This window comes from Ictidomys tridecemlineatus, chromosome X (assembly GCF_052094955.1).
Source record: "Ictidomys tridecemlineatus isolate mIctTri1 chromosome X, mIctTri1.hap1, whole genome shotgun sequence".
NCBI lineage: Eukaryota > Metazoa > Chordata > Mammalia > Rodentia > Sciuridae > Ictidomys > Ictidomys tridecemlineatus.
Window position 1 is genome coordinate 16626933 of NC_135493.1, and position 10104 is coordinate 16637036.

At 38.7% G+C, this 10104-nt stretch overlaps 1 pseudogene; it reads right to left on the minus strand.

Moving 5' to 3' along the window:
• Positions 1 to 2029: 2029 nt before the first annotated feature.
• On the minus strand, positions 2030 to 3040 carry LOC101956659 (ATP synthase peripheral stalk subunit OSCP, mitochondrial-like; annotated as a pseudogene).
• Positions 3041 to 10104: the final 7064 nt, after the last annotated feature.

Sequence of the window (10104 nt, forward strand, 5' to 3'; positions counted from 1 at the left end):
AAATCATCTCTAGATTACTCATAATACTTAATATAATGTAAATGCCATGTAAGTAGATGTTACACTATATTTTTTAGGGAATAAAGACAAGAAAAACAGTCTTGGATTGGGGATGTGGCTTAGTGGTAGAGCAGCTGCATAGTGTGTATAAGCCCCTGGGTCAAATCCCGAACATCACACATTAAAAAAAAGTCTATATGTATTTAAACAGATACAATTTTTAAATAAATTCTATCTGTGAATAATAGAATCTACCATACAGATCCCATGGATGGGAGGCAAGTACTGATTATATATCCATGAAATAGTTTCCACAATCAAGATAATGAATATGTCTATCATACACCAAAGTTTCCATATACCCCTCTGTATTCACTAACTCTTGCCCCTGCGAGTTCCCCACCTGGGCCAGGCAACCACTGAAATCCTGTTACTATAGAATCATTTGCATTTTATTGAATGTTCTATAAATTAAATAATGTCTGAACTCCTTTTGTCTTTTTCCACTCAGCATATTTCTTTTGAGATTCATCTATGGTTTCATGTCTTAAAAGTTAATTCCTTTTTATTCTGAGTAGTAGTCAATTGTGAAGATAAACAATGTTTTGCTTATTCTGTCACCTATTGCTAGATAATTGTGTGGTTTTCTATTTGAGTATCTTGCAAATAAAGTTACAAAAAAGAACTGCATCTGCAAGTTTTTGTGTGGACATAGACTATCCTTCTCAAGCAAATACCTAAAAGTGAAATGGTTAAATCATATGGTAGGTGTGTGGTGAAGTTTTTTTTATTGTTCTTTTTTTAAAAAAAATGCTCATTTTTTAGTTGTAGTTGGACACAATACCTTTATTTTATTTATTTTTTAATGTGGTGCTAAGGCTCAAACCCAGGGCCTTCCATGTGCCAGGTGAGTGCTCTACCACTGAGCCACGACCCCAGCCCATTTTTTCTTCTTTTTAATTACACATGACAGTAGAATGTATTTTGACATATCATGCATACATGGAGTATAACTTCCCATTCTTGTAGTTGTACATGATGTGGAGTTACTCTGTTGTGTATTCATATGTGAACACAGGAAAGTTATATCTGATTCATTCCACTGTCTTTCCTATTCTCATCCCCCTCCCTTCCCTTTATTCTCCTTTGTCTAATCCAATGAACTTCTATTCTTCCTCTCCCTCTACCCCGTGTTAAACTTTTTAACTACAAAACTGTTCTCCAAAATAGTTATTTTTAAATTTTAAATTCTCACCAGCAGTGTTTGACAACTGTAATTATCTTACATCTTCACCAACACTTGGAATGGCCGTCCTTTTCATATTAGCTATTCTCACTAATTTGCTGAAACTGGCTTCAAACTTGGACTCCTCCTGCCTCAGCCTCCCCAGCTGCTGGGATTATAGGCATGCTCTGCCATGCCCAGCTGTATTATTAATCTTTAACTGAGTGGCAGAATATACCAGTGAAGTCATGTGACTTGGTAGATTATTTTGTTTAAAATATTTTTTGTTGTTGTTGTACATGAACACAATACCTTTATTTTATTTTTATATGGTTGTAAGGATCGAACCCAGTGCCTCACACACGGTAGGCAAGGACTCTACCACTGAGCTACAACCCCAGCCTGACTTGGTAATTTATTTCTTTTTAACTTCTTTTTTTAGTTGTAGATGGACACAATATCTTTATTATTTATTTATTTATTTTTTATGTGGTGCTGAGGATTGAACCCAGTGCCTCACGCATGTGAGGCAAGTGCTCAACTACTGAGCTACAACCCAGCCCCATGACTTGATAATTTCTTAAAGGTAAGTTGCATTGTGAAATGCAAAAGCTTATCAATGAATTTTTTCATATTCAGATTTCAACTCAAACAACTGGACAAGAGCTTTCCATTGAAACAAACTTCAGACTTCAGTATGAAGTGTAAGTACTTTATAAACTTTTCATTTTATCAATGCAGAATATAAAAAGGATTAGGATTTAATATAGCCAACAATTTTTGCTCTTTTACCAAAGCCATTCCTTTTTTTTTTTTTGTCTTTTCAGGAAGCATTTTATTGTTGCTCCATGTTTAAGAATTTTCACTGATGATAGAAAATCAACACTTTTAGATACTCTCCCACATAGCCCAGCTCAGCTTCTGAATCTTGGTTTTTGCAGACATATCAACATATTTCTCTCCAATACAGATAATCATTCCACCCATGATTGCTGGATCAGTCTTAACATCTAATTTCAATACTTGGCCTTGACTTAGGAAGCTCTTTAGGACTGTCTTTACTCAGAAGGGGAAGCTTCATGTAAAGGAGAACTGGTGATCACTGTGCATGGTACTTCTCCACGGTTCACACTCATAATGGTAGAAAAGGCAGAAATGATGTTAAGGGCATTGTCTAGGAAACAGTTTTCAGCAAGCAAGTTGATCAAGTTAGATTTGGGGGAAAACCTCTCTTTTGCTGTCATGTCATTTATGCTTTTCATTTTGTTTTATATGGATGAAGTTTTATTTATTTAAAAATTTTTTTAAATTAATTTTTTAAAATTTGTGTATGACAGCAGAATGCATTACAATTCATATTACACATATAGAGTACAATTTTCATATCTCTGATTAGGCTTTTCATTTTTTTAATATTTATTTTTTAGTTGTTTTTGGACACAATATCTTTATTTTATTTATTTATTTTATGTGGTGCTGAGAATCGAACCCAAGGCCTCACACATGCTAGGCAAGCGCTCTACCACTGAGCCCCAGGCCCAGCCCAAGGCTTTTCATTTTGATGGTATGCTTACTTTAGGGATTCAGAATAGAAGCAGCCACCTTGGGTTCCTTCAGTAGTTGTGCTACAATCAACAACTCCTTTTCTACTTGTTCCAGCTTATTCTGTTTAGATGCAGCAGAATAAAGAGCATATCGACCTTCAATGCCATATATCTGAACAGATGACCTCACAAGCTTGGTAAACGGTCTGACCACAGATCTACTGAAGCATTGCACCTGGATCGGGAGCTGGGATGCTGCTGGGGTGGCCATCTTCTCCTGACCAAAGGCATTCTTAAATGATACTGCTTTTTTCTTTTGCTCTGAGCATGTGGCATGAAGGATACTAGTGATTTCACTGCCTTGATTTTTACGTGGCAGCGGTTTTACTTACCATTGCTTTGTGCTATTAGTGCAAACTTCAATATAATTAAAAAGGAAGATAATATTTGATATTACCATATTAGTTTTAACTTTATGGACTTCCTGAAAGCATCTCAGGGAATCTTAGGGGTCCACAGGTCACTCTTTGAGAACCACTGCATTTTAGTATGAAGCATTCAAATGTTTAATTCAAATGATTTAATATCCTAATTCCATTCCATGGTGCCTGCACTCATGCCTCTCAAGTGAATATATAGAAATATAAAAATAATGAGAAATTCAAGAAGAGTTTCTCTTTACCCAAAATAAGATCTTAAAACAAGTAAATCACAACTAGAGAAACACAGCCCTTTGAAATTATACTAAACCATTCAAATCTGTCTCTCCCAATTGAATTATACCATATAACAGTTATTTTCCTTTGGTTGGCAAAAATAAACTCTAAAGTTTCAAGATCTTGAGTACTTGTATGCTACCTGATTTCTTTGACTTCCATTTTCCTTATCTATAAAACGGGGGGGGGGCAGGTGATCATAATAAGAACTACTTCACAATGCTATAAGAAACAAATGTAATACTCAATATAAAGCACAAGAATGATGAACAGATGTTAGCTATTATGCTAATGGTCCATTTCATTCCCTTTATGGCTGCATTGTATTTTGTAGTATGAAGGATCAAAATTACTTTGCCCTTGTCATATATTCTTATAGCTCTGAGAACTTTGGAAAATAAGAACTGTGTGGTTAGATAATCCAATTTGGGAGATGTTAAAGGAGCTGTATACTTTCCAAGAAATTCTGAGCCAGGATTCAACCAAGACAGGTGTGCTTAGTGTTGACTTTATTGATATTTCAAATTGTATGATTCTTTTTGTTGTTATTGTTGTTGTTTTGTGGTACCAGGAATTGAACTTGGGGGTACTCGGCCACTGAGCCACATCCCCAGTCCTATTTTGTATTTTATTTAGAGACAGGATCTCACTGTGTTGCTTAGTGCTTCGCTTTTGCTGAGGCTGGTTTTGAACTCACAATCCTCCTGCCTCAGTCTCCCAAGACACTCAGATTACAGGCATGTGTCACTGCACCCTGCCTATATGATTCTTTGATGTGTATGTGTACTATACATTGTAGGGTGTGTAGAATCGTTCCTTGGTCTCTACCCACCAGATGCTTGTAGTGTTCTTCCCCTGGGAATGACAACCAAAAATGTTTCCAGACATAGTCAAATACTGCCTAATAAGCAAGGTTGCTCCAAATTGACAGTGGCTGAACCAGGCAATCAGAAAAGATCCTTCTGGGTGGACTGAATAGTATAGGAACAGAGTTGTATAAGGAAGATATATTGTAGGTAATTTTAATTAAATGTCTGTGTTGGAAAGTACAACAATAAAAGCTATCATTTGCTAAGTGTTGTTAGTATTTTGCAAGCATGAATCCTCACAGCAACACTATGAGGTAAGTATTAATAATCCTATTTTTTATGAGAAAAACAATACTCAGAAAGGCCAAATGACATGCCCAAGAGAGGAACAGAGCTAGGATTAATATCTGATCTAATTGACTCCCAAGCTCATGCTCTGAACCAACACAGTTTTATTGTTGTTCAAAATGCAGTTTCCTCCATGGGATATTAATATCTGGAACACATTGTATAATCCTGTCTTGTGACCCTATTTGGATAACTTAGTTATGCATAATTTTATATGAGAAATAGTATAGGGGGGTGACTTCTTGATCTACTACCTGGGTAGATTTTGGGATAAACTTAATTGAAGTATTGCTTTGATGGATTACAGAGACTTCTGAGGCAACATCAAAGAGATATTTGCATAGGCCTCGAAGGACCAAATTATCCATCTCATTGGTTCTAGAAGCCATGGCAATAATTAGTCAAGCAGCCTTGTGAAGGGTTTGGCTGATACCTCTGATTATCTTTCTGGAGGGGGAACAATACCACCTTTGATTGACCCCATGCCTCACTGTTAAGCCCTTTGGTTTAATAGAGGAGAAAATCATTTGGGGGAATGTTAACCATGCATTCTAACCTCTAGGGCACTGTTCTCCCAACTGCTTGTCACAGCTCATTAGGGGTCATGAAATCAATTTGGTGGATCATGAACAACATTTAAAAACAGAGAAGACCAGAGTAGAAAGTATCAAGGATCTCACACATTATAAGCAGGACTTGCTACATAATTTGCAGGTCCAGTGCAAAATGGAAATGTGAGAGTACTTGACCAAAAAGCAGGAAGAGTGTTGCCAAAGGTACTCAAATACCTTTTCCCTTTTTTCCCCTCCTGCAGTTTCTCTCTATTTGTCATGGTATTTTTTATTTGCTATTTATTTTCATGTTAATTTAAAAAAAGTATTGACATTTATAATTGTTAACATGAATCTTACCATTCATTTATATGTTTTGCAAGGGTAGTTTAAAGGCAAATGCAAAATCATTTAATTAACCTGTGGAATTGCCCATTACACAATTAGTATTTTGTAGCTCTTACTAGAACAATGGAATGATGCACAAAACTAATTTGTTTTTAATTTCACTATGGATACACATTCCACAAATATTTTCTGCTTTCAGTTTGCTAGTAAGGAAGGACAAAAGGAAAAGACTTGCTGTATCTTTTCCATTTCCTTCTATGTCATTGTTTCCAGCATACTATAGTCTCCCCTTATCCCCAGGGGATATGCTTCAAGACCCCAGTGGAAGTCTGAAACTCAGAATACTACCAAACCATATGTATGTGCATGTGTAGTGTGTGTGTGTGTGTGTGTGTGTTTTCTTGTTCACACTTACCTATTACAAAATTTATTTATAAACTAGGCATAGTAAGAGATTAACAATAATAAAGTAAAACAATTATAACAACATACTACATATAGTAAAGTTGCCAGCATCATTGCTTTTGTGTTTTGGGGTTATGATTAAGTAAAATAAGGGTGACTCGAATGAACACAAGCACTACAATACTATGACAGTCCACCTGATATCCTAGAAGATTCCTAAGTGACTAATGGGTGAGCACCTGGACAAAGTGATGATTAACATTCCAGGAGGACCAAGCAGAATGATAAAGGATTTTATCACACTACTCAGAATGCCACATGATTTGAAATGTGAATTGCTTACTTCTGGAAATTTCTACTTAATATTTTGTGGTTACTGCTAATAGTGGGTAACTGAAACCATGGTAAGTGAAACCATGGATAAAGGGACACTAGTTTGATTGTTTGGTTTTCATGTTTCTCAGAACTGCATTGCATTCTTTCTGTGTTGGAAACAAGTTCAAGTTCAAAAGTGAAGTGTGGTCTCTGGTGTGTCACTTTCACTACTGCCCCCTGTCCCCTCTATTTATACTCAGTGGTAGCTTATATTCCTTTCAAGTGTTGATGAACTGACAAGCATGGGGGCACTGGAGCTCAGCACTCCTGGGGCATCACAAACACATGCAAACATGAAAGTAAGAACAGGCAGTACACACTAACACATACACACATGCATGCAAGTGTACATGCTCAACTACTGCTTCTAACTCCACTTTAAAAATGTGAGTTCAAAATTGTTTTTAACATCAGGTGGTTCTAATTGACAGCCAGGGTTGAGAAGCACTGGTTTTCTCTATAGAGAATCTAATTTGCAAGTATCAGAACAGAATACTTCAATACTTAATAAATGATTTTATTTCTTCATAATATCTTTAGGAATAAAAGGTACTTGGCATTTCTTAATTGGAAAGTAAAAAAAAAACGTTAACAATTTCTATACAGCAAGAACAGAACTTTAAATCAAGAATAGGCTCTTCTGAGCACAGAGCCCTGTGCTATCTATGGGTCACAAACCTAGGAAAGAGGCCCTGATAATAGGGTATTGTTTGTGGAACTTTTGTTTCAGATGTGTGCCAGAGTATGTGGTGTGTGTTTACTGGAGTTGTCAAAGTTGGAGAGCCCCTGCCTTAAGAGAATATCAGGCTTGTTCCCTTCTTCTTCCCTACTAGGTGTTAGAATATTCTCTGGGAAGATTCAAGAGATTTGAGTCAGAACAGGACTGGGGTTAATCTCTTCAGTGTGGGGCAACTTCTCTAGGTTCTCCTTGAGCTCCTTAATCTCATGTGGCTACTGTGACAAGACAGCCCAGGGTCCCTTGACGTTTCCTAAGAGGAACCAAGATGAGCCAAGAGAAAAAGAATGGGCCATCCCACACACAGTTCAGGCCACTTTACCAGGATACTAAGTACTTAGTGATTCAATAACAAGTAGGCTGGGGGCTGGGGCTGTAGCTCAGTGGTAGAGTTCTTGCCTCACAGATGTGAGCCACCGCTATTCGATCCTCAGCACCACATAAAAATAAATATATAAAAAGATATTGTGTCTTTTTAATTTACAACTAAAAAAAGTCAGTAGGCTGCTTTCTGGGGCACCTTTGTAATTATATCCTACTCTTGGGAATTTGTCAGATGGGCGGAGGTTGGGCAACAAAATGGGGTTTAATGATCAAGAGAAACTTAACCGTATGTTTTCATTAGTAACACAATAGGCCTTGATATTCATTTTAATTTTTACATTATAAAAATTCTGCCAGTTCCATAAAGAATTGGGAAAAGGCAGAATTACATATAAAAAATAAAAATTGTTTATTGCCTTAACTATCATAAACAGGGACTATATTTTGTATATTTTTTCCATACATCTTTCTATATGTATACATTATAATGAAAGAGAATGGATTGTACAGTTTAGAGAAACTTAAACTTGCTTATTAATATAGCAGTATATTGTGATATTCACCTTCTTTCCCTTAGTGCTGCATGTGCATAGATAAAAATCAGTCACATGGCCTCTCTCATTCTCTCCTTGTGCAAGTTAGATGTATTAATATCATTGGTTAAGCTAAAGTTAAATCAGTTGCTCCTTGTAAATTGGATATTATGGTTTGCATGTGAGGTGTCCCATAAAAGCTTACATGTAGACAATGCAAGAAGGTTTGGAGGAGAAATGATTGGGTTATAGCCTTAAGTTAATCAGTGAATTAATTCCTGATGGGATTAACTGGGTGATAGCTGCAGACAGGTGGGCTGTGTCTTGGGGAAGTGTCATTGGGGGCATGGCCATGGGGTATATATTTCCTGACTGGAGCGCTCACTCCCAGAGTCTCTAGTTCTGCTTTCTTATCATGAGCTGCCTTCTACCACCACACTCTTCCACCAGGATGTTCTGCCTCATCTTGAGACCTGAGGAATGGAGCTGGCCTGCTATGCACTAAGACCTCTAAAACTGTGAGCCCTCAACCTTTTCCTTGTCTGTGATTGTTCTGGTTGGGTCTTTTAGTACCAGCACCAAAAAAAAAAAAAAAAAAAGGCTGATTAAAACAGAGATTGGGACCAAGAACTGAGGTCTTTCCTGTGATTGACCTGACCATGTGGTTCATAAGTTTTCGGAACATTTTCAAACTGGTTGGTAGAATTTTGAGGTGGTTAGCAGTGCAAACTGGAAATGTTTTAGATTGCTATACTCGGGGATGAATGGCCAATTGTGGCGGGAGCTCAGAAGACCAGAATGCCAGACTGGGGACATAGCTCAGTTGGTAGAGTGCTTGCCTTACATGCCCAAGGCCCTAGGTTCCATCCCCAGCACCACACACACACACACACACACACACACACACACACACACACACGATCAAAATCCCAATAGGACTCTGTCTAGTGGAGACAGGGCTCAACAGGTCTCAGAAGAGAGACCTACTAGAATTTGGAGTAGAGGCCACTGATGTCATATTCTTGACAAGGACTACTCTGCACTTTGCCTGTGTCATAAGCACTTCTATGCAACTGATTTTTTAAAAGCAATGGGCTTGGGGCTGAGGATGGGGCTCAGCGGTAGACCACTTGCCTCGCAGAGGTGAGGTACTGGGTTGGAACCTCAGCACCACATAAAAATAAAGATTGTGTCCACCGAAAACTAAAAAATAAATATACAAAACTTCTCTCTCTAAATAAATAAATAAGATATATTTAAAAAGCAATGGGCTTGTGAATATGGTGGAAGAAATGTCTAGGCAGTATAGCATTTAGGAAGTGGTAGAGATATTGCTGGTGGCATTTAGCCAAATTTATGTGAGAAAGAGAAGGAGCAGAAAGATTTGGAAAACTTAGACATGAATGTAGGAACAAAGCTGGGGCTCAGGAAGCTTGCAGTTGTCAAGGACTTTTTCCTCATACACACACACACAAAAAGGGAAGGACTTTTCTCAGACACCAAGGAAGGCCTGACGGTATCTCTGGAGCTGGCAAGACCACATCCGTCTCGGGCTCAAGGGAATAGATGAAAATTCTCCTGAAGAGACCAGTGGGGTACTGTTCTTGCACAAAGGGGCCTATGCAGTTTGTACAAAGTGCTCAGCCACCCAGACACTCAGAGGCTGCTGCAGCCAGGGTCTCTAGAGGTTTGAGTACTGCTGGAGATGGCAGCAAACAGCAGAGTTCAACCAGGTGGTGCTGATTCTGCAGGAATGCAGGATGCTGGAGTCAGGAGTTCATGGAGCCCTCCATCCAGATTTCAAAGGAAGGCCTTGGAGGCCAGGCAAAGTGCAGCAGGGTCAGAGTGCCTGTGGGCACACCCTGAGAAGGCAAGGTGTGGAGACATGAGCGGGAACCCAAAGCTGCAGTGGAGACCCAGGAGATTAAGAAATTCCAGTAACGTGGGACGTTGTGTATTGAGAGCCCCAGCAAACTTCCAGCTGCCAGCTGATGATTGGCTCACAGCGGCCCCAGCAACATCTAGCTGATTGGCTCCTCTGTGGTGATGCTCATTGGGCTGTTTCCCCGCCCTTTCAGACCACGGAGCTGCTCATTGGAGGACTCTTTTGGCTCCACCCATGCCACCCAGCCAATCGGCCTCAAGAGCAGGAGAAGTGGGGGAGGTTGAGAGGCTTGTGGGAAGCTGGTG